Here is a 24,948-nt window from a genome sequence, read left to right on the forward strand (position 1 = left end):
TTGCAAGTCCGGCCTCAGGGCACCGCCATCTTGCTCATAAGGATGCGCTTGGGCGCGGCCATAATCCGATTACGACGCCTTAGCAAGTCTTGGTAATCGGATTATGACGCGTCCAAGTGCACCCCAACCAAGCAAAATGGCGGCGTCCATATTCAACGGTAGAATAAAATTGGAACTTGCGCTCGAAACCAGGGCCGACTTGGTAGAAACAGCGTCTCGAAACAGCGTCTCAACTGAGACTGGGGGAAAGAAAGCACTGCCAAAGCCAGGGCACGAGCTGGGCGGGACTAAAGCCGCTTCTCAAGACGCTCGCGCGCCCCACCCGTTGCACTGTTTTCTTTCGGTCAGTCTCAGCTCTGAGACGCTGTTCTAACAAACCGGCCCAGAGCAAACTGTCACCGAGACGCCGAGATTGAACGCTTCTATTTCACGCGTTAAATGTCGTTTCCACTATTGTGACGTCGCGGTCTGCTGATTGGGCGACGCTGTGTCACACTTCTAGTTTACGCTCTAACCGCGGGAGGAGTATTCGGCGCTTGCGGCGGCCTTTGCTCCTCCCATTGACCAAACTCTCCTGATATATGTCTCTGTGGGACTGTACCGTGCATTAACAGAGGACTGCTCAATTTTTATGCGCTGTACCTTGTATCGCGAACCGACCTTCCTTAATAAATTAATGTTTTAACTATGGCTTCGTTCACTGATTTAATGATCATCCGTTTCGCAGGAATGAGGAAAGTTCAGTATTTTTACTGTAATTTGATTTTGTTTACCCTGTTTATTCACCAAAAATATTTGGGATGTGGGAATAACATGAGCTTTGTTTTCTTACAGATAACAGTACGTTTGGTAGACTGTTTTTTTAAGGAAAAACGTCGCCTTCTTAGTGTAATATATATATATATATATATATATATATATATATATATATATATATATATATATATATATATAATTTTTTTTATTGGTAATGCAGGTATTTTAGACGAATATAATCCCTGGAGGAGGGGAACAAGAAGGACAAAGGACAAACGCAAATCTCCAAAAGACAGCTAATCAATCCCTCCTCCAGGGATGATATTCGTCATTATTGTCCAGCTCGCTTGCACCTGTGCATTTCATTGCATTATAATCAGGTGTTTTGGCTTGTTTATTTACCAAAAACTTGTGTTTTTGACGAATAAAGTAAGCCCCCCCCCTCTTTCTTTTTTTTTTTTTTACTGATTAGCTTCTCTGTATTTATTCTAACATAATCGTTTTCTTATTTTCACCGAAGTTTTCCGGATGTTTCCCGTTATATTACACATATTTTGTACAGTGTGTGTTCTGTCTGTCGTCCGCGCGCGCTCTCGTCTCTTCCCCTTTCTCAGTTTTTTTACCCGTATAATACTGCTTTATTATAATAGTTTCGTAGATTGTAGGCAGCGGATAGCGGGCCCCTTGGGTCGTGTTCAATCCGTGCACAACGTGACGGCACGAGCGCCCGCTAGCAACGCAAAGCTCTTGCGAACGATCTACGAAGGGTCCCTATTGTTTCCGAGGTTCTTAGATGTCTATGCCTTCACAGAGGAGACCACGTGAAAGCTCAAAAGACGGAAACCGAAACGGCTGCTGCTAAGTTGAATAAGAGAATGAAAAACGGAGGTGTGACTTGCTTTTAGCTCAACACAATGTGTAGGCGACTGAGGGTGACTGAACCTTCGTGGGCATGTTATTTTTTCCTCCCTCGTCGAACGCGGCGCCACGGTGCGGTATGCAATCGACTCATCATCGTCTGCACCGATCGGAGTTCCTTTCTCCTGGGTTTCGGGGAGCTAGTTTAGAGCATATTTTCAAAGCAGTGCGGAAGTGCGCACTTATGGATCGCCCCAACTTCGCTTTATGAGATTTGCAGATGACCTTCATGAGTCCAGTCGTTTACAGCTATAAACGCGTACAACTACGAGTTCTTTTTCTTTTTTTCTTGCGAAACGCACGTTGTGTCTTGTGTTTCCTGTTAAAGGAAAGCTGAAATACTTTTTTTTTTTTTTTTTATGAGATAGAGGTTGATTCTAGCGTAGGTTTTATCTCGTGAATCTTAATATCGCGTTCGTTTTACCCCGAAGATGTAACTAAGCGCGTAAAAACACGAAAAACCTCCGACCAGTCGTTGCGTCAGGGAATCTTGCGGCCGATAATCGCGTGTCGCTTGAGGGCCGCGCGTGCAATCGCTCGCTTGCCAGGTATATTCCCCCGCACTGGCACCAGTCATGACGTTTTTTTTGTGATTTTTTTTTTTTTTGTGAATATCAAAAGTGCGCGTGCATAGCTTTGATAGGCGCTGAAGATGCGCGAGAGCGGAGATTCCGAAAACTTTTTTGTGACGTCACGCTCCGGGAAGGAGGGCATTTGAAAAAAAAAAAAAATATTTCTGCAGCCTCCATACACCATAATAAATGTTTTTGTTATTTTGGATCCTGGAGTTTAAATGAAGACCCTTTAAGTGTGTTTCCTAATATCCAACACCACTTCAGCTTCCTTCAGCTTCGACGTCGGAGCATACCAAAGGCTCTGGTATGCTCCGACGTCGAGCGTAGCAAACGCGGCGTAGCGCAGCGCGCTCAGATACTGATTGTTCGCAGATATCGAGTTCCTGCTCGCCGGCCAATCAAAGGACCACGTTCTGCGCTACGCTACGTTCGCTGCGCTCAACGTTGGAGGTTGGAGTATTACTGAGCCTTTAGTCACCCGCAGAGCGAGCGCTATTTGGGTTGCGCAGGGTGGCTGCACTCCTCTGAGGACCAAACGCATCTCAAAACTAATTACTCGAGGTAAGCTGCCAACTGACTCGGCATTTTCCCAGGCTTTGTTTTGTTGTGATCTTGTTGAAAATCAGTGGGGTTCAGATTCTCCCTTTAAAACAATGCGTCCAGCTTATGTGTAAGCGTACAAAAGAAATGCAGTTGCCCCCCCCCCCCCTTTTTTTTTTGTTTTCTCCTCCTTTTCCAACTAAAGAACAAAAGGTTTACAAAAAAAAAAATTCAGAAAAAAAAAAAACTTATTTTTGTATCTTTCATCATACTGCTTCTCGAAAACCAGCGAGGCTCTCCCCGGACAGAACATATAGGTATGCGGGCGTTCACGTGCAACGTTATTAGGTGTTTGGGATGCCCATCTACATAATAATCTTGACTGTCTGTCTTGCTGATCTCGTCCTTCCCTCCTCATTTTCGATCACGGACCACATTCTATTATACTATTGTAAATAGCATTAAGAAATTCGGAACTTTATGAAGCTACTAACGATTATCATTGATTTACACTGGGGAACGATATTTTGGGGGAATAATGATGGTTATTTTAGACTATCGTCCAGAACTGATCCCGCCAAAAAGTCATGGAACGTGCACACTCAGGTGCCATTGCGCCTTCTTGAATCGCAGCAAACACACAGGAACAAACTCAAACACAACATAGCGCGTGAGGGTTTATTGCGCGCTGTATTATCCTAAAGAAACTTCGCACCAATCAAATACTGAGTGTCCTCTCCAGCATTTGAACCCTTGATGTGGCCGTGGGATACAAAAGAGAAGGAACACGCGAAGAAAGGAAAGACGACACTTGCATACCGCGCTTGCCGGAACGTTGTTAATTTGTATAGCACTGAGTTAACTGAAATAAGATACCCCACATGTTTCTACAAAACAACAGAAAAAACCGAGATTTTTTAATTTTTTCATAGGTACATTTTGGGGCTTTTGGAGGGAATATAAATATATACTCGAATTACCCTCGCGAGGCTACAGGTGGCTGTTATGGAACCTTAGACCAGAAGGGACAAGGCGCATTTGCGGAGAATTCGCTACCTTCGGTGAATCATCGATCACGGTCGAGGCTGTTGCACGGTCGAAGCTCCCGTGACGCCGAAGCCTCGCGAAAGACAACGAGCTGAGGGCGGGGTAACTGAATGACACTCCCTCCTGAACTTCGGGACCTGTCACAGTCGTCCTCCACGCCTGCTTGGCGTCGTGCACGTCCCGCTACGGCGCCTTGGGAGATGCCAGTAAGCGTGTCTCTCAAGGACAAGCTGCATTCGTCCCTTTTTTGTTTGGTAAGAAACTCAGTAGCGCCATCTATGGGGTAACACTGGCACACTTCCGGTTCGGGTATTCGTTAAATTTCTTACGCTTCATTCTTTGACCGTAAGAGTGAATTATGTCTAACAGTGACATAAGCGACCGTTTCCCGAAAAGAACGCGTAGATTTGATCTCGCATATACTGCGAAATCGCCGTCCAGTTCAGAACCGGAAGTGGTTGGGGGGCTGTGTGCACACTAGCGCCGCCACGTTTCAACTTGCCCGAGAAAGAGCGAATAGACCAATCCGCTAAGTGCTCTCAGGGCTGCTCCATTTTGTTACATTCGGGTATTATAAGAGGTTTCGGGGGAGTAAAAGAGGGAGACGGCACGCGTATACGATCTCGACAGCAGACAGTGTTGGCTGAAACGCGTTACTTTTTCCGGTAGCGTGGTAACGTACTCGTTATGTTTTTAAAAACCGTAACGGGCAACGTACTTACGTTCTTTATTTCGAGTATTGTGTAAAGTAGTTACGTTACTCGTTACATATTCTTCCCAAAACTCGAAAAGAGGTACACTTACATTTTTTTCGTGTTTCTGGGCGCCAAGTCATAATTTTTTTTTTCGTTTTTCTTTGCGTTATTTTATTGAGTATTTAGGTGGAACCGTTAAAAAATATAAGGTAAATATGTTCAGTTTCTGGATGGACATAAAGTTTCTTGAACAATGGCACCTATGCATACCTGTAATGTCAAAGAGTAAAATATATTAATTCATAAGTAAAAAAAAAGTAACGTGCGTTACTTATTAACGATAGCGGTAACGCGTTACTTTTATTTGCAAGTAGCAAGTTATGTGTTCGTTACTTTTTTTTTTTTTTTTTTTGGTAACGCCTTTAATACTGGTAGCAGATGACAAACCGGCTTTCCTCCATGTTTGGGCAGTACCCGTGGGCTGCACGTTGAGTGTACTGAACAGCTAACGCTCGCTCGCCGATATCGCTATGAAGTGGTTCGCGTTTCTAGAACATTTATGGATACTCAGGATCAGTTTGTTGTGCTCTGTTGATTTATTTTAGAAAATGATCATTCGTTCGGTTGCTTCACTAGGAGTGACGTCCATCGGCAGTATACTACCCTCAACCGCTGCTTCTATAGACCCTTTCCGGAATTCAGTCTGGCCACGTTGATCACTATCATCATCATCTGATAACGGAATATGTGCTATACTAATGGCGGCCTTCTGTTTACTGATGAAGGAAGAAGTTGAAGATGCTCCTAGGCAGATGATTCGAGGCCTATACATTCTTGGCGTTAGCGTGACGCGAATCAGGAATTGGATGCAAGCGCTGCGTAAGTGTTCATTTCTAACTCGGTCCCAGTCAATCTGTTTGTAGCACTCACTCGGCCTCAAAGCCCCTTGATGTATAGAACTCTACCAAGGCGTCTATGTGGGTTGGCGCTTCGTTCCGACTGGCTGCTTATGTTTCGCCATTGACACTAAAAGAGACTGAAAATAATTGTAGTGAAGTGCACATTTTCGTTTACCGTTGACCTTTAAGTGATGGTGCCCCATTAAATACTGCAGACCACAGGTTCATTGCCGCCATTAGTATAGTAAAAGATTAACCGCCATTCGAGTCACCAGATGGCACTGAATTCCGGAAAGGGTCTATTGCTTCAGCTGAAAACAAATTCCTGATTGTACAGTACTGGGTTCGAAAAAGCCTTGCTTTGTTTTTGTGAATCGCCATGCAAACGTAAAAAAACTTTATTTTTCGGGGTTAGAAACATTAAAACCCAAAGCGGTTTTTCTTACGTGTTCCCAGTTAAATGTGATAGAATTTTGTAAGCCAGGGAAGCACCGTCACGTCGAAGTTAACTGTCTATATATATATATATATATATATATATATATATATATATATATATATATATATATATATATATATATATATATATATATATATATATATATATATAATATGTGTGTGTGTGTATATAGATTATAGACATATGAAAAGGTCTATAATTGGTGACAGGTTAAAATAGTTCCGGGGAAGCTCCGCCCACCTCTTGCCACTTTAGCAGAGCGAACGCTGGAGAGGTGGTCGCCTCCTCTCCAGCGTTCGCTCTGCTAAACTTAGAAAGAGGTTGAAGAGCTGCCACTGAAGTGTTCACCTGTCACCCACTATAGTTCACTGACCGTAAGCGATTTTTTTAAAGGCTGGCGTACAGAACCGCTTTCTGCGCGGAGAAAACCGGTTCTCACTCAGTTTCCTTCCCTGCACTCCCTCTTGTACCCTGAGCTACTCCCCGCAGAAAAGAGGAGGTTCCCCCTCTTTCTCAATGCAAAGGTGGAATCGGAAGATGGTTTCCTCTTTTCTGGCCTCTCGTCGACCTGTAACTGGACTTTAGCTAAGCCACAGTTACCACATTATACTCTTGGACAAGGTTCTGTGGCTACGCAGTCAAAGCTACCGGTGCAACTGCGCTTGCGCAAAATTGAGCGCCCATCAAAGCTGTGCACGCGCACTTTCACTTCTGAAATAACTATCCGAAAAGATAGTGTTGTTACTGACTCAGCGAAACTGCAGTTAAGGGCGACTTAACTGCGGTTAAGGGTGCCCGTGTAAATAGCCTATAACAGTGGAGCTTGGAAAACGCGATTGGTGCTGGCTACCAAGCTAAAATAGTTGTGATGAGTACAGTGAAAACTAACGGCCCGTGCAAACAGGAGGTAAGAGTAACAGAGACGTTCTGCTTTTAAATGCCTTCGAACAGGTAAATAAAACAGGCGATAAATTATGTCACAAAAAAAAAAAAAATGACAATGGACGCGTGAGCACTACTAACAGTCATCGCTGTGCCTCTCGTTCTGTTTCTAAATTCTGCATCTCCTCATATAACTCCGTTCTGTTGATATAGATGCCACACTTCATTAAAAAAAGAAAGAAAAAAAAAACGAAAACGGGGAAAAAAAAACGAGTCGACAGATGTCTAACAGCAGGAGTTATAATAACTGAAGCCGACAGTTTATAGGCAACGCTTGTCACCGAGCGTTGGTTGTGACTGTTGAGTTGATACCACAGGGGCGAGAGGGAGAAGGATGCCTGCTCTGTCTGACAACGCAACTTTCACCAAGTTCGAGCCCCGCGAGCAGCTGCATGACCAGCGCCAGGCGAAACCGGATTCGCTTGATCAGGAACACGTCCCGTTCGCGTTTTAACAAGCCGACGACACGTAAACATCACGTAATTGGGCTCGTTCCCTTTATTTGTATCTCTTTTTCTGTGCTTAGTTGCGCAGTTATCACTTTGCCTCTCGCGCATATTTCTTCCCGTGGAAGTAACAATGGCGCCAAAAAACGCTCAACCGTTGAAAAAACAAAAAGGGGGCGATGTCGGCGTGGCGCTTGCAGGGCTCGGTAAGCGGCAACGCATTGCAGTTGTCGTCGGGCTCGTGACCCCATACGGCAGATGTCGCCGCAGGAAGTCCACAGTGCATCAATTCGGCGCCCGAGCTCGCGTATCTTGCGGCGTCCGCGTGACAGTCGTCGTCCATGGATTCACGAACTGGACAGGGCGCGTTATCGGCGCCTACGATCGAGCCGCTACCGCGCGATGCTATCTGTCGATGTGGAACTGCTGTCTGCGACTCGTGTAGCCCGTGAGTGTCGACGCTGACAACGCTTGCCGCCGTAGCAGCGGCGGCCGACGCGCTTTCGGCTTTTGTTTCATCTTGCTCGTTTATTCAAATTCAGTTTTGAGTCGGTCGTTCGAGTCACAATCGACAATGGCTGAACGTCCGGGGGTTAGAAGTGTATGCAGAGATGGCAGTCGTCGATAAGCGTATTGAAACCTGCTGTTGAATTCGTAGTTTCCAGCACGTGCCTGTATGGGACGTAGGTGTGGACGGTTTGGATGAAAGGTGTGCACGACTGACGCTTTGTACATGTGGCGTGAATGCTCGAGTATAGTCGAAATGGGCGCGTAGAGAATTTGCCGTTGACCTAACAGGCAAAGCCCTGCTGGGTTCGACGCCTTCCGCTCCTTTCAGCATCATACGCATGGTGCACCCAAAGACGCTTCACTCGGCATTGCATACGGTGTCTGAAGTCGCCAGGCTCGACCTCAAATGGACCGTAAAAATAGACGCCTGTACGAAGCAATCTCAACTTTTCGTCGAAAATGTATTTCACAACTCTGTTTTTTTTTTTTGTTTTTTTTTTGTTTTTTTGTAACTTGAAAAAGCGTAGTTCTCATTCTGTAGAAAATAGGGCCAAAATACTTGCCAGGGTCAACGGCGGGTGGTGACGCAGACGACTGAGTCGAGCGGCGGGGCGCGGTTAGCGCACGTATTGATAGATGGCGTCGGGAGCAGCCTCGGAAGGTGTAGCCGACCAGCAAAAGAAAGCAGACGACACGCAGACGAAATCCGTCGGCAGCAAGAATGCCGTCGCTATGCAACCGCGTTTTTTTTGTTTTTTTTTTTATTCTCACGTTTTGTTTTTTATTGTCCGCATTTATATTTAAGCCAAGGGTACACAACAAAAAGATTATCATCATTTTAGTAAATCACGGTCGTCCCGAGCAGTCTCGATAAGGAGGTAGCGCCATTTATCAATACGTGCGCCAAACACGCCCCACCGCTGGACTCAGTCGTCTGCGTCGACGCCCGCCGTTGACCCTGGCAATTTTTTGGCCGTATTCTTTTTTACAGAAAAAGAGCTACGCTTAGTCATTTTACAAAAAAAAAAACACAAAAAAAACGTACCTGTGAAATACACCTTTGACGAAGAGTTTAGATAGCTTTGTGCATGCGTCGATTTTTACGGTCCATTTTAGATCTGGCCTGGTGACTTTGACACCTTATATATTGTAAGGAGGGATGTGTGGTAGATATCTCACCCAACATAGGCTCATTGCCGAATCCTGTAAATGAAGTGGCGGCGGTAGCCGTGGTGTTTTCCGACGCATCATACATTCGCACCGTGCAAGGACTCCTACCATTAAGTTTGAAACAAGATGCACTTCTTGCTTCAATTATCTTCGAATATTTCCCGCAGCACGCGCACACACGCACGCACGCACACAAACACACCACATCACATCACATCATATCACAGGCCTGTATGTTCAGTAAATTTAACTAGAGTCCACGCATAAACCATTGTTTTCAGCGGCTGGGGAAGTTACCGCACAACACACATGAGGGGCTTATCAGTGCTAAAATAAGAGGAAGACATTTAACAGAAAGAATTGCTCCGCTAAATTTAGGGGATAAATGCTTTTCGCTTTATTTAGGGAGAAGCGTTTTCCCGGTCAATTTAGCGGGAAATTGTTCCCTCTAAATTTAGCTGTCGGCCACTATGATGCTCAAACCCGACGACGATTGCACACCACGACTATTACGCACCGATCGGCTGGTATTTTACAATCCAAATACACTAAAAAAAAGAGAGAAAAGGTAGAAGGCATTTGCTGGGGCTTCAATGCATGGAATTTCGCGCGAAGTTTTCTGGAGTCACGTTGCCCGAGAAAGCGCTCCATCGATCGCAGTTTTGCATTACTGCTTGCTGCTAGATGCATGTCCAATACAAGACATCATTCCAATTGTAGCCTCGTGAATAGCGTACGTCGATCGGCGTTTGTAAAGGAGTCTGATGGGGAATGTTTGGGTCATGCAATGTTAGGAAATAGTAGCAAATGATCTTTGCATTTCAGAAACAATTTTTTTTAGAAAGACGGGATTGATGGGCAACTTGCCTTTCTGCGGTGCTGCGGTTCTCTTGAATCGAAATAAATATTACTAACTCATAGGTCTTGCAGCTCTCACTTCTCGCCGAACGACGCTCTCACATAAGATCGCATTTTACGGCTAACACCTTTCGGTGTACGACGTTTTTACCATTTAAAGGAATAAAGAAGCTTTTGTCTCGGATCCATAAATGTGCTCCTCACATTGTCTTGGCAATGTTCAGGCAAGTCTCTTGATCTTTTTTCTCTGACACTAATGAAGGCTATTTGGGTGGCCCATTTGTTTCAAGCATGATTACATCATTCGTCCTGGTAGCGGAGTACTAGAATCAGCGGAAGTATATATATATATATATATATATATATATATATATATATATATATATATATATAGGGTGTTTCACGAAAAGTGGAAATAGTCGATATTGCGAAAACTACGCGTCGCAACAAAAAAAAAAAAAAAAAAAAGAGCTTGTGCCGCTTTGGTCCTGGGCCAGGGGCCCATTTAGGAAAATGATTAAAGTTTTGGATAATTAAGCGATTAATTATTTTTGCGTAATTACCTTTTTTAATATTTGGTTCAAGGGCATGGTTTCAATTAGAAAATTTCTCAGCATCATCGAAAAACACTAAATGAGCTAATTTCAGAACGATAGGAGGCACGCGCAGCCCTTACGGCTTTCTGAAAAATCGCACAAATTCGATGGGTTTTTAAGTTTCGGTTTGCAACCGGAGCGCTTCTCGGCCCCGACGGCGCCGCGTCCCGTGGAGAAATAGTGCAACCAGCTTTTGCTGCGTTGCGCGAGGACAGCGCAGGAGAGGTTGGTTGCACTATTTCTCCACGGGGCGCGGTGCCGTCGGGGCTAAAGTACGTATCAATTTCTTTCTTATGCTGTGTTAGTAAACACCGGGCTGTGGGGACAACAACCTCGATAAAGCGCCCCCTATAGTTCGATATCCTGCCCAATATCGTTCAGCCCTAAGCTAAGTGTAGCGGTAACCTACACGTTTGCTGAACTAATCAACCGCGAGCCGTGTGCTACATGTAAACGTATTCCGCAGGTATACGCTTACGAGGTGTGCAGTCACGTGACTCAGGGTCGATGCTTGACTGGTTGAGCCATTGCATGGCTTCTGCTTTCTTGTCAGCTGATGGGTGGAGGGCACATTGGTAGTTGCTTCGCCTTCACAACCCATGGTTGCCGCACGCGTGTCTTTGGACGTACAGTGTACTCAAATGTTAAATATAACGCGGGACCGATGGCCGGAGAGACTGCATGCCTCATATGCCGGCTCACTCTGGCAGCTTATGCCGCTGTTGTTTGCTAGAGTTACACTCCCAGTTCCGAAAGAATCACCAATGCGTGACTCGGCTATAAAAAAAAAATGTTGCTTTTTTATTATGTTTTTTGTTGTTTAAAGAAGGTGGCCTTTATCAGATCAGAGAAATTGCAAGATCACCGAGGTAGCCCTGCATAATAAATGCGTAAATGTGACTAAAAAAAAAAAGACAAAGTGGCAAAAAGAAGAAAACAAACAAGTAAAAAATTTAAAGCCTGGGTGATAATGAAAGAAACGAGGAGATCATGCGATAATTGTATCCGGGAGTGGCGGCAATCGCAAGAGGAGCCGCCTCTTTCTCTGCCGCATCATTGATTTAGTCGCTACACAGCTCTGATATCAGTTTCGACCACCGCTCCCGCGTTATATTTAACAGTTGAGCACACTGCACGTAGCGTAATATCGGGCTATTTTACTTGGTAGCCACCAGACGGGGTGGGCTAATGGGAGTATAAAACAAGACAGATTGACAATCTAAAAGCTGACATATAAGTTGATTTTGAGGAACTCTGCGTTGCGCAGGGTGTCTGTACACGTGTCTATGCGCTGACACGAGTATTAAATCGTTGTGCCTGCAGACTGAGTCTGCCCCCTTTGAGGTATGGTGATACTCGTTTCGCAATGGGTGAGGAATCTAGCCAGTCCAGTACGACTGCCAGCCTGGGGTCCTTAGCGTGCAACACGCTGTAGTAATTAGACGAATGCCTATCGGTACGATGTCCATCCAGAGTGTAGACAGATGCTCGTGTAAAAAGTCCGTTTTTCTTTTATGTCAGCAGTGCAAAGACCAGCTTCCAGCGATCTCGCTCGTGCTATCGTCTCCAGGGGTTGTTAGAACAAATTGCTTTCATATCGTCTATCAGCTTTTTTTTTTTTTTTTTTATAATGTACACGCACGGGAGTGTCGCCAGAGCCGCATTGCTAAGAGCATTTGACCATTATTCACGCGTACAGGGTGTGCATTTTCTCAGGCGACACTTATTGGCAGGTGCTACAAAGCGTACCATTATTTCCCCTTGACGAGGAAACGTGGATGTTATACACGGCGCCGTGGGTCCTGTCCTTCGGAAACGTTGCTGGCCCCGTCGCCGGGTCCCGTATTCGGGGAACAATTACCAATGAGGGGGTGCCTCCAACATTCTGTCCTTGGCCTCGCTTCCCGCTTTGTTTCCTCCCGTATTTTAATGGCTTTGGAGAACTAAAATAGGCTTAAAGAAAAAAAAAAGCGGGGGGGGGGGGGGGGGGGGGAACCACTGTAGTTTGAGCCCACTTCTGAGCTTTCCATCCGTAAAACAGATCATGCACAATGGGCAGATCCCTGAGGGAGATTGTGGATAGGCCGACGTTCTGGCTTTGTTTCCTTTCACTCGTGCAGTCCCTAGTCCGCCTGGTTTCCCGTCCCCCGACCTCGCTTTTATCTCTGTCCTTCGTCCTTTCGTCACCTCAAGGCCATCGCGGACCGAGACGACGAATTCCCCATTTACTTATCCTTTGTGCGGGTTCGGGGGAGTCGTTTTCTGTTTCTGGAAAACGTCTGAAACAGGCAGAAAGGAAGAGGGGGGCACGGGAGGGCCAAAAACACTCGGTGCGAAGATGGCGCTTGGCCGCTTTCGAAGAGGGCCCCAGCGCACCCATTGAGCAGTTGTTGCTTCGCGCTGGAACCAACTGCGCAGCTGAATTAGAAACGCGTCCCCACTCCCCGACCGACCGGCCACCGGGGGGCAACTCGAGGGGGGGGCCAGAAGCCTAAAATGGCCCGAGCTTTCTCATAATTCCCTTTCTTACAGGGCTGCGTAATTAGTTCCTCGAGCGATAATTACGGCCCTCTTTCCCCTCCGACCGGCTCCTCTCCCGGATCAGTCTGCACGCACGCACTTGGGCCCGACCTTGGTCATCGTTCCCCTCGCGTGCTCGTCCCTCTCTCGCCCTCGGCTGTCTTCTCTTTCCGTCGGGCGTCATTAGAAAAAGGTGCCAGAGGTGTGTCCCCCTATCGGGGAGGGGGGCCCGCTTCTCGGCGTACCCCCCTCCCCTCTCTTCGTCGTCTTCGGCTAGGTCGATACCCAAGCAAAAACAAAACGCGCTTGAGAGCGTTGTGAAAAATGGTGGCGGTTTGCCTGATGACAAGTCTGCCGGTTTCCCTGAGTGTGCGCGCCTCTGCTGTGGGGACCGATGCGCCTCTCGACTCGGTTTGCGCTTCTCATTTGGGCCGACCGGAAACGGACTGCCTCGTGGAATACCGTATGCTAGTTTGTGTACCCCGTCATTTGCGCCTGGGAGCGCGCATTTGGATGAGCGACGACGCTTCGGTCCCCCAAAAGGCGTTCTCGGTAAGGCTTTGTCGACCTGTTTCTTGGCCCCGAAGTTCTGGGATACTCGACATACTGCTTTTGAGATAAAAGAAACAATAGATGCCATTGAAGTTGTATACTAATACTTAATAGTATTAATTGTATCGTACCGGAGAGATTTAGTGTATCGTAGTCTCCTAAGTTATTTACAAAGGGCTGATTCTCAATCATTGGGCCTTCCTTGAAGTTGATACGTTTGTCACCACCGCGGTTAGGAGTCGAGCCTAGGGCCTACTCTCGACTACTCCAACACGTACTCGACATCAGTAAATACACATGTCCATGTTAAAAGAAAAGAAAAACAAGGGAATGGATAGAGCAGCGGATAGGGCGATTACGTTTTGGTGCCTCTTCAGGACCATTATCAAGTAATCGTGGTTGTGACTCTTGTATGCCATGGGCGTTTATTGAAAAAAAGAAAACTAAAGCCAGACAGGTCTTGTCAGTCAGCTCATGTTTCGCTCAGAGTTTTTTTTTTCCGAATAAATTGATCTTTTTTTTTTTGTTTTTTTTTTGCTGTTTTTGACGGAGTATGTTTTTGTGGCGGTGTAACGATGTCAAAAGTTCTGTACCTGTCAAAGTACATGGGTGCCCATATGTGCGGCGGCAATGCCCCGGACCGGCTGCATTGCTGCGCAGTCAGTCATAAGCCGTCACAAGAGGCGTAGAAACCGGTCTTGTCTCAGTCGGTCGGAGACTCGTAGTCGAACGCAAGTCTGTGAACCGTCCTTTTCGGACACGCACTTTCCTAATCATTTGAGCCGATCAGCAGCGTAGGCATGGCTTGAAGCTGTTGATGCAGTTAGCGGCAGCCGCTGATTCGATGACCCTTCTGAAATACTGCAAATGGTCGCTGTCTTAACTCCAAGACGCCCGATAAGAAATGCTTGTAGGCTGTATGTCGAAGCCCTGCCTTGTTCGACACTTGGAACAATAGCGCGGTGGTGACAAATGGACCTCTCGCGGCGCCGTCTTTTGCCTCGAGTCTGGATAACCGAATCCGCTTTTCTGAGGCTTGGCTGGCCGTACCGTTGGGGTGAGGAAGGTAGCTTTTTTTGTTTTGTTTTTCGACCCTTGGAAGAGGGAAAGGGAACTGCTCGAAGGCTTCGCATGGGACTCCCGCTAGGTTCTCCGGACGCCAACGGAAGACGTGGTTTCGTTTCCGTTCTGCTTACGGTATGCAAATCAAGTTGGGGGAGGCTCTTTCTCTTATGTCGGCCGATTCGGCGGCATCCGCTCTCCCATCCCCTCTGCGGGCCAAGCAACATCTCAAGGGCATCCGTTCGAAAACCTCTTCTGTCACGGGAAGGTTAGGGAAAGCTGCGCGCGAAGGCCGGGCTTGTTTTGCCGGCGTACTTTTAGCTACCTGAGGTACGTTGGCGTGACAGATAGTTTCGCGAAAGCGTGCGGGGAACTGGCATTGGTTGATATGACTACGATCCCATCTCGCCGTTTCTAAGGCTGGTTTCGTCGAGACAGAAAGGTCCATACCCTTTAAAACAGCAGGAAGTTTGAGAATAAGAGGCCCCAACACTGGGAAGCCCCCGAGCAGCTTGAGGTGTTTGTGCATGCGCAGAACGACTTCCCAAGCTGCGTGGGTCACCCAAGGCGTTGACTGCCCTTATTCTAAAACTCTCTAGTGTCTCTCCGAAGGTAGTGCCGAAGATAGCATACAGGCTAGGGGAACGCGCCAGCGTTTGTCCGCGCGCTAGACTTTGCAATGTTTTCGTCACGGCGGTGTCACGTAAGGTTTTGGTCAATTTTGTTTCAACTAAGCCGGCTCTGATGTCCCGGGACACTTGTGACTTTAAAAAAAAAAATGAATGCCACGCAGTGTTGGTTAAATATGAGCGTTAATAGATCCGCAAAGCCGAGTTTATCCGGAGTTACTCCAGCCTGAATGATCCCCATTGTACACCGCGTCATTAGGTACAGGACCTCCGCGCCCCATCGTCGCCAGAGCTTCCGACACTGCGCACAGAAACATCGTCTAACTTTATGTTATTTTGTTATTCCGTGACTTGTGTATATCTGATTCTAAAATATCTTACTAAAGCCTAAAAAAGAACTAAAAAGCTATGTAATTGTTGAGTGCGATAGACGAGAAAGATTTGGTCCGTGACGTTACAATTATGACAATATATAAACTACGGAACTATGGGATAACTCTCTCCAGGTCAAGTTTGCGCTCAAGACGCACCATGAAATGCTCATAACGACTACCGTATTATCTCTCTCTCTCTCGCTGAGCCCCCCCCCCCCCCCCCCTAGTTTTCTTTGGTGCCTTTTACACAACGGTACAACTTCTACGGATTTATTTGCTTTTGTAGAAACGACGGCCGGCACGTAAAAACAAAACAAACAAACAAAAATGCCGCGATGGTTATATTTATATTTGTGGGCGAAAATATTAGAACTGGCTCCCGCTCGCGCATCTATCTTGATCACAGTACAAATCTGTGGCCTTGTCAGTGCACTTTCGCCGCGCCGATCGTGCAAAGTGCGACTTATATACCAACTTTTTTTTGCGAAAACGACCATTGATAGGGGATGGGATGTGACTTCTACAACGGTGTGATGTATAGACCGGAGAGCATATGCACAATCGCAGAAAAGCAGAGTCAACTTCGCAGTTGTCACACCACGAACAAGGCGAAAACCGAAACCTTCTTTGCGGAACTACAATGGTTACAATCACGGTACTTCCTTTCTCGTTTACTTACTCCCCTACAGCAAATAGGAGGACATCAGACTCCAGAGGGCTTCGGTAGCAACACTTTTGATGAACTGAGGTAGATTCCGTGTCTACCTCTGATCCAAGTGAGAACGCACATGGCGGGAGTCGCGGAAAGCATTCGAGCAATCACCCGAATTTCCTCGAAGTTATTTAAAAAATCAAACAGCCAGGAACTAAAAAAAAAAAAAAAACGGCTAATTTTTGGGAGGGAGCAGTAAAGTGAGACATACAGGCTTTTATATGCTTGTTGGTACGTTTCCGTGATTCTTCTATCGATCCTTACGTTCGACACATCCTTCGTAGTATATTCAACGAAAATTGCGAGTTCCTGCATTTTTCATTCATTTATTGCCGAAAAGGAGTAGAAAAAAAGCGAAAACATTTGTACTTCCTGGCTCTCTTATGTCGTTTTTTCGCAAGCACCACGTCCCAGACACTGGAACATAGTGTTTGCGACAGTGCCAAATGCCAGACGAGATTAGGGTATTTCAGATAGTGGCTTCGTAGGGTGAAGCTCCGATGAAAAAATCTTACTTCTTTGTGTCCTTTGAAAAAAAAAAAAAAAAAAAGACAAAAGGGGGGAAAACGGGGGGGAAGCAATTAAGGTTGTCGTCCTGCTGTTCGTATAATGCGGAGGCCCATTGGGAAAATCTCTGCACGTCCCTATACCGTGGTGTGAAGTGCTGGTTGTTGGCGAATTTTGAGCAGAATCCAGTAAAATCTTGTCCCGCGGCGGAGATTAAACCTCCTATCGGTCACGTCTCATTTCTTCCTTCGGCGAAAGCAGCAGTGATGCGCGTCATTTTTCAAGTATTATTGTTTCGTTGATGTAGATCTTCATTGTCTAGCATCGCTCATGGCACATTGTTCCGTACTCATTGTTTGGTGACTGAACGTTTTGCAACATGCAGCGGCTTCTGCAATATCTTCCCTCGCGCGTATTTTCGTGAAGTATTAAGCTCTTTACGCAGTAGGTTTTGAATTGCTGTATTTATTTACACTGACGTCAAGCTCACCTGTGAAGAACGTTCTTTTATGTTGTATTAGGGTGCTTGTTAACCTATGGTTTGTTTGTCTTACCGCATGCAACACTTCGGACTCTGCATCAGAAGTGTAGTGTGCTGTTGTTTTTTCCGCATGTGCATAATCATTTTACGTTAAGCAGGATATAGTGAAGAAAAATGACTAAATTAACGACATCATTCTTTGTCGCTGAGCGCCCTTTTTCCGAGAGATACAAGTTCATTTCGCTGTAATTGTAGATGTTTTATTATAATTGTGAGCATGGAAAGCGCGCAACCATCTTTGTATTGTTTTCGCTTTTCCCGAAAAATTACGGCTACAGCATGCTCTGCTCTGTTTCAGCATAATCTGGCAAACGGCGAACGCTGTGGCTCACAGGAGCCAGCTAGAACGATGGAGCGAAGCACATGACAGCCCTCCGCAACGAGAGTGCGCTCCGGTATATAGTAGGTTGTCACGTGCCTCGTTCGAACGTTTTCATTAGCTCCCGGGAGTCGTAGCGTTTGCCGTTTGCCAAGGTATGCTGACATAGAGTATGGTCGGCTCTCTCTAGGCCTGAACGCGGATTATATTTATTTGTAGTATAATGGTATCTATATGTCTTCCAATCAGATTATTCGCGTTGTATGTGCTAAATAAGGTGCCACATTTAGAGCAATGAGTTTCTTTGTCTGAAGCGTTCGAGCAGTTTCTTTGCAGTACACTGCAATTTGATTCTATTCTTTTCTTGAGTCATGTGCTTTCTTCAACGCTGTCTCTTTTTTGTTTCCAGGTGCAGTCTCTTGAAGCCCTCTCAACATGCTAGGTGAGTACGCTGTTTTCATTTGAAATCTCTAGACAGGATTAGCTTAATGAGCGCTTTTGTGTTCGTGTAAATCCGATTGCGCAACACGAATAAATGCTCCCTTCCGCGAGTCACTCTGTCGTTATTAGGTTTTGGGCTCTGCGTTCGTGTCACGGCTTGTTGTGACAGGAATTTTCATGTCCGCCATTCTAGCGTCAAACACCCGATTTTTTTTTTAGTTGTGCAATGGAAGGATCTAATCCCTTGAAAGTATCACAAAAAACAAAACGCGGCCAACTAGTAGACGCAAATATAGCAAATATCCACAGAGCTATATTCCCTACGGGTTAATATGACTCAAAAGGTTTACCCTCAGAAAAGTAAACTCAGAACCGTTCTTATGATAAGGATGTCTGAAAGCAAACGGAGCCCAACAAATAAGCTGAATCAGCAGATTCGCGTCGAATCACAGGCAGCGCGGTAGAAATTGCACCGTCCAATCGACTCCAATGGCTGGTTCTGTTTCATCAAGACTTGCGTAAGAGCGCGCTTATTCGCTTGCGCAAGCCGGTGTCTCGACGTGGTCACGTTTGGTTACCGTGCTTAGTTTCCCCCGAAACGAACTCTCTTTAGCATTGTTGAGTATCTTTTTCATTCCTTCTTCTGTCGTTGTCGCTTGTGTGTGAGGGAATGCTTGGGCTTAGAAGCTGAGTCGGGAGCGTAGGGTTTGCGGAGTTTCCGAGCGTTAGGGCGCATGGCACCTCCCGCGCTCTTTTTGGTACGAGTGTCGAGTGCACCCTCCAGGAAGAGCACGGGTGGCCCCAGCGCGAGATAGTCCGCGCCCTGTGTCACCCTGTCGCGAGAGGCAGGCTGTGCCATTTGCCACGGGTGGTTGTTGCCTTGTCGATGAAATGTTGGACGCTGTCCGGGAAAGTGGCTGGTCGTTCCGGCGGCTGTCGCGCCGACGTCGCTCTTTTCCTCGGGCGGCAGCCGTCCGCGTCTTAGCCCTGTGGTCAGTTCCGGGTCGCACCTGTGTTCCCCGAAACGTGTCCCGGCGACCAGTTGGCCATCGGCGTGTTCACAGGAGAGGGACGCAGCTGCGTTTCTATGACAACAAAACAAATAAACAAAAACAAAAAAGCTTCGCCAAGTCGCGCAAATTGCGGCGATGTGACAGAGCTGTTTGTCGTGTTTGGCACCCCTCCCCCCTGCCGCGCTGATGAACGCTATGGGAACGGGTGGATTTTTATGAACGTCCGGCCCCTGCGCGGACTGGACGCTCGCTTGTACGCCATCTGCGTCCATCAACGCCCAGTGGACGGAATGGGTCCGCAATCACATATATCTGTAGCCGGCTCGAGCGCGAGTGGGTGGGGGGAGGAAGCGCTCGTCGGGAGAAGGTGGAAGAACTGTACCAGCCAGCAGCCTGGGTTCCTGAGAGGTTCATTAAGGCGCTGACTGTGAGGAACATGCCACAAAATTCCGCGTATGTTGGGGCTTATTGTTTCGGGCCCGTCTATGAGGATCGAACTTATTTCCGTCGCGCGTCCAGCTTCCCTGCGGCACCGCTATCGGAATCGTTGTTCCAGATAACACGCACTCTCCAGATGATGGCGATGAGTTGCCCCCGCTGAGCGGCTCGCGTGCCTCAAACCTGCCCCACCGGTGCTTGAGCAAAGACGCGCTTGGCCCTGAACTCTGGCGCCCCGTCCTCTCGCTCGGTTCTCTCCCTCTCTTTCTCTCTTTCCCTGAGGGGGAGCTGTCCCGATGCTTATTTCAAACTGACGAGGACGTCACGACCGGACGACCGAGACGCATGGCAGTGTCCTGTGAGGAGGAGGAGGGAGTTTCACGCGGCGCCTGGGCGTAGGAGCAGCTGCGGTCACTTTATGCCTTGGTTCGATTTCATCGACTGGAGCGCGATGTAGATCGGGCCTCTCGGCTTGGCATATCTCTAAACGACTTATTTTTCGCGGGCCCACTGTTTCGCGATTTAGGCCAAAGCTGAAGTTTTTGAATAATTCGCGGGTGCTAATTTTCGCGATGCGGTGGGATCCTAATATAGATTCCATTGCATTTACCGGAATCGTTCGCGGGACCTTTTTTTCGCGAATTGTAGGCGATTCGCGAAATTTGCGACAACGAGGTCCCCGCAAAAATTAAGTCGTTTACAGTATCTGGAGAAAGACCTCAACTACCATTCAGTCACAGAAACCGCGCTTCAGACAAATAACGTTCTCTCTCTCTCTCTCTCTCTCTCTCTATATATATATATATATATATTTTTTTTTTTTTTTTTTTTTTTTTGAAGAGGAGGGGGGGAGGCCGTTCTTAAGTGGTTCTTCAGTCTATCGTAAAGAATCAGGCGTGTCGAGTGTGCAATATATCGACGGATTTCGTGCGCTTTGAGGGTGTATGAACCTCACGTGGTGCCGCGTTGTTGGTAGCATGAGTCGAGCGCGTAAAGGCTGACGCTGGATATATTTGTCCGTTTGTGAAAGTTATCACCGCCGCAGTGCTAACTCTTTGAGTTTGCTGTGTGTCGATTAATTCAGATACGTTTATTCATTCGATTTATGTATGTTGGCCATACTTATTCACATACAGTTGTTAAATATATACAGCTTTAGTCTTAATTTAACAGATATTTGCTTGGTGTGCTGGTAGACTGGTTTTTATACAATCTTAAACTATATTTACTCACGCACTTTATTTGTCTAAACTTAGTGGTTCAATTTCAGTATACAACGTGCGATCAAAGTATAAAATTTTCAATATGTGGTCATCAGTTCGTTATCCTTCATTCGCACTAATATCTATTTAACGTATAATGAGTCACGTGGGCATGTTGAGAACGCAGTTAACGAAGATGGCAACAATATTGTGGTGTCCTAAATGGGTGTCCGTGTGTTTATAATTGCATATAATTGGATATTGTTTGCTTCTCGCGGGCTGGATTCGTAAGCGTGACTACAAAATAAAAAGAAAACAGTACAGTTTCGACTTTTGCACTCGATAAAGATTGTCTTGGAAACAGTCTATTAACGGAAAAACGTACAACCGCTGTGTTCACAAAATACTACACTCAAAAGCCCAGCTACTAAGAAGTTATATCTAAGGCACAAAATCCGAATTCTTCCCTCACAAAAACCGAATGGTTCCGGCTGCCCGTCTCACCTCTTTTTTTTTTTTTTCGCTTTCTTTCTTTAGTCAGGTGCGATGACGAGACAGAACACATATTGTCTTCTTACTTATCTACCCTCAGGAAAGGTACATGTGGGGCGTACGACATTATGGCGGGAAGTGGAACAAGCATAAAGTACACATTTTCCCCGCTAAATTTAGCGTAGAAAATGTCACATGACTTCTTTTCACGTGACCTATACACAAATTCAGTTTCCCTGCTACATTTCGCTGGAAAATTTACGTCGCGTGACATCTACAGGCACATTCAGTTACCCCGCTAGATTTAGCGGGAAAATTGACGCGTGAAAACTGGAGTTAGCACCGCTAACTCTGACACTGACTCTAGCTCTAACTAATACTAACTCCACTAAACACTTGGTTTAGCGCTAAACCAAGAACGTTTCACGTAGCAACAGAATTGCAAAGCAATTTCCGACACATTTTTTTTTTTTTTATGCAGGCGTAAACGACGGTATTGTTTACGTGAATTGGGATTATGGAACGGTAATGAACATTTAATGGTTTTATCAGCGAACTTTCAGTTCGATGATTCTCGCAAAGTGTAAGACGTGTGGACTTGTTTTGAGACTGACGCTTCGCACTCGAGTTTAAATCGATTAGTGTCTCGTAAAAAAGTGCCTAGATCGAAAAATTCGGGAGCGCAACGAAAATTTCTCGTAAACGAAAACCGGTTGCCGTCATTGATTTACGTGTCCCATATTTGAGAAGTAATACGCCGTCTGCGTATTGAAAATCATTAAATTCGCTAGGCGCATTATTTTGCGACCACGGAAACACCGAAAATACCTTGATGTAAAGAAAACAAACGAGTAGTAGCCGGGACTCAAACAACGCAAGTGACTTCCAGAGTCTGTAACTCCACGTTTTTCCGCGCTGCTGAATCTAGTTTTGGTTTGACTTTCCTTTCTTATTTTTTTTTGGGTACAGAATATTGTAGAGAAACGTAAATTAGCTGGCGCTTTAAATCCGTATTCTAGCGTTCTAATAAAAAAAAATTAATTTTTATTATGTTGTGTTTTTTTTTCTTTTTTTTTTTTAGGGGGGGGGGGGGGGTCAAAAAGACAACAGCAGCAAACCCAACGGGTCAGTGACCCCTTAAGGCGGATAAAGGAGAACGAGTTGTGCGAGCGGTACATGTCGGCGACCGCTAAAGCTCTCCTTGCACAGCGTGCCGCAAAGGTTTCTATGGCTGCAGGCCGGCGAGGTGAGGCCACCGAAGACGTGTTGTTTTCACAGCCGGAGCGAGGCCCACGCGTGTCTGGCCGGTACCTGGGCTGATTTTTTTTGGATTCTTCGGCTCTTCTTTGACCGGCCGCGTATTTGTTCGCGCTCGAGCGCTGCCCCAATGACGAACGAGCCTATTTGTCTAAATGGATCGCCGGCGAGGACGCGTTCACCGGCGCGGAGATCGAGGGAGCGTCGCCGGAAGGCAGGAGGAGCGCGAGGGTGCCGGCGCGCCGACGTCACCTGAATGTGGTGTGGGAACGGGCCGTGGTTATACGATCGGCCGTCTCGGGGGCCCTCGGTGTGCGGTTTCGTGCCGTCGGCTGCTCGCTTCCACGGGCCATGTGCCGCCGAGGCGGCCGTCGAGAAGCTCGCACCGGATGGCGCCTCTCCTGACGTCGCACGGCGGCGCCCTGCGCACCGTCCCCGCCGACTCGAGATGTTGAACTGTTCAGTGTCGCCCTTTTATCGTAACGGCCGCTATATTTAGAGGCGATGGACTTCGCCCTTACTGCAGTGCAGTGTTTTTTTGTTTTTGTTTTTTTTTCCCCGCTGTCTGTGGATTTGTTGCGGATTTCAAGAGCTTAAGCGACGTAGTATGGCCCACTTTATAAAATACTAAAACAACACCCAAAGTCGCGTTTCGCTCAATCGGTTGACGGTGACCGTTTGAAAGAGCTAGCATCTTTGGCTTTTGGTGTGATCTCAGCAGAGAGTGAATGACTTCACAGTTGGACCTGATGGGTAGGGCTCCGTGTTTTCGGATAAATCCGAAAAACTCCGGAAAACACCCGCCGGTGAAATTGTGGCCAATTCGGAATTTTTCGATAAACTCAGAATATTTGTGTGTCAATGGCACTCCCTCCCCCCCCCCCCCCCCCCCCCCTTTCCCGGCAAAAGAAAAAAAAGTAAAATACTTTTTTTTTATAGTTTGATCAGCACGGAGTTAATGGTCCTGGGAAAATGGAACTATAATTATCTTTCAAATCTTAGGCCGTTGTCAAAAGGGGTCTTGCCGCTTGTCTCTTCAAGGTCGATTCGGGGCAACAGATCGTTCGTTGTAAATTCGTGTCACGACAAAAATAACCCCTGTACCGGTTTCCAGTTTGGGCCTTGCGATTTGTGATTTAGAGGAAGGAAAGCGTGTTTTTGGTAACAGTGAAAGCTATGGACCATAGGGATTGTATAAAATTGGGAAGAGGGGCAGTTCAAACTTTCTATTACCTCCTTAACCACTCCACCTCGCGCGGCCGCGGGCTAGATTGATGCAATAGGATGGGATGACTACGAGCTTCCTAGCGACTACATCCGGGTGTTTATTGATTTTAAGGTATCGACGTTTATCGAAGCGCCACTTGTGTGACTTTTCTCGGGGATAAATTAGTATTGCCAATGACAATGGCATTAATGCCAAATTCAACTGATGATATTTCAATTGATATTAGCGCGTTTTATTTTTTATCTGGCATACGTTTACATTCGGTTATTATTTAGTTATTTATTTTTAATAGGCAACACACCGAAATTAAACTCCGAATTTCGGAGAATCGGGAAGAAAAAAAAAATATAAACTCCGAATCTTCGGCAAAAAATAAACTCCGAAAAACACCTTCCGAATTAGACGAAATATAAACTCCGAAAACACGGATCCCTACTGACGGGTTAACTGATGGCATATTGGGCTTGTCGCTTTCCAGCGTTTTGGAGCGCTCTGAAAAGCCATTCCGGTGGGAGCGCGCGCGAGAGGATTGGTCACGTAACTCCAGCCACTTCCGCTGTTGAATGAGAAAGAACCCGATACGACCGAGAACCTGAGTGTTGGACGCCGCCGCGTTTGAATACCGCACCGATCCCGCTGTGCTGCGAGTACAGGAGGTACTCGGCGCTTGACGGGGGACTTTTGCAGCAAAACCCAGCATCCGCATTGAGGGCTTTGTATCGGGCGGTAGCTTGCGCCATCTCAGTAGAGCGGTTGCTGAAGTTAATCTCGGTATCCGGTCCCGTGTCGGCGCTCTGGCAGCTCGGAAAAATTGCCGAGCGTCAGGCTGGCGCGCCGTTCCTCTAGCTCGGATTTGGAGGCGCTCCCAAATCTCGACGATTCAGAGGATTGAGGCGCTGGAAAGCGATCAGACGAATACACCATAAGCGGAGATATCTCGTATCTGAGAAGCGGCGCAATAAATATGAAGTTGAGCTTCTCACCTCGAGCGTTGAGTACAGCGTTGCTGCTCTATTCATACAGCCGACCGAGCAAGTTGTTTGATCTGGCTCTCTTTGGGAATGAAATAAAAATTATTGACAGCAATGGCCGGGTTTGGATCCTCGCGCGACGTTAGTTCTTGACATCGCTTAACATGCCCAGTGTGCAAGGTTAGCGGAAACGTTTTAAGAATTTAAGTTTTCTTTAAGATATACTTGCAGTAAATGGATCCGCAGCACAGAAATCCCCACCGGCATGTTTTTTTTTT

General features: G+C 46.6%; 1 protein-coding gene across 7 annotated transcripts in view; it reads left to right on the plus strand.

The window, feature by feature from the left end:
• LOC8029953 (zinc finger homeobox protein 4) overlaps positions 1-24,948 on the plus strand; it is a 418,349-nt gene that overhangs the window by 299,883 nt on the left and 93,518 nt on the right. For 6 of the 7 annotated variants that reach the window (XM_040216937.2, XM_040216938.2, XM_040503325.2 and 3 more), the window contains one exon: positions 18,038-18,070. The gene's annotated coding sequence lies outside the window, so the exon portion shown is untranslated. Of the gene's footprint in view, positions 1-14,526; positions 14,542-18,037; positions 18,071-24,948 lie in introns of those variants that run through there. The other variant, XM_029973101.4, reaches the window with a different exon arrangement.

Source organism: Ixodes scapularis, unplaced genomic scaffold, assembly GCF_016920785.2.
Source record: "Ixodes scapularis isolate PalLabHiFi unplaced genomic scaffold, ASM1692078v2 PGA_scaffold9__187_contigs__length_104089568, whole genome shotgun sequence".
NCBI lineage: Eukaryota > Metazoa > Arthropoda > Arachnida > Ixodida > Ixodidae > Ixodes > Ixodes scapularis.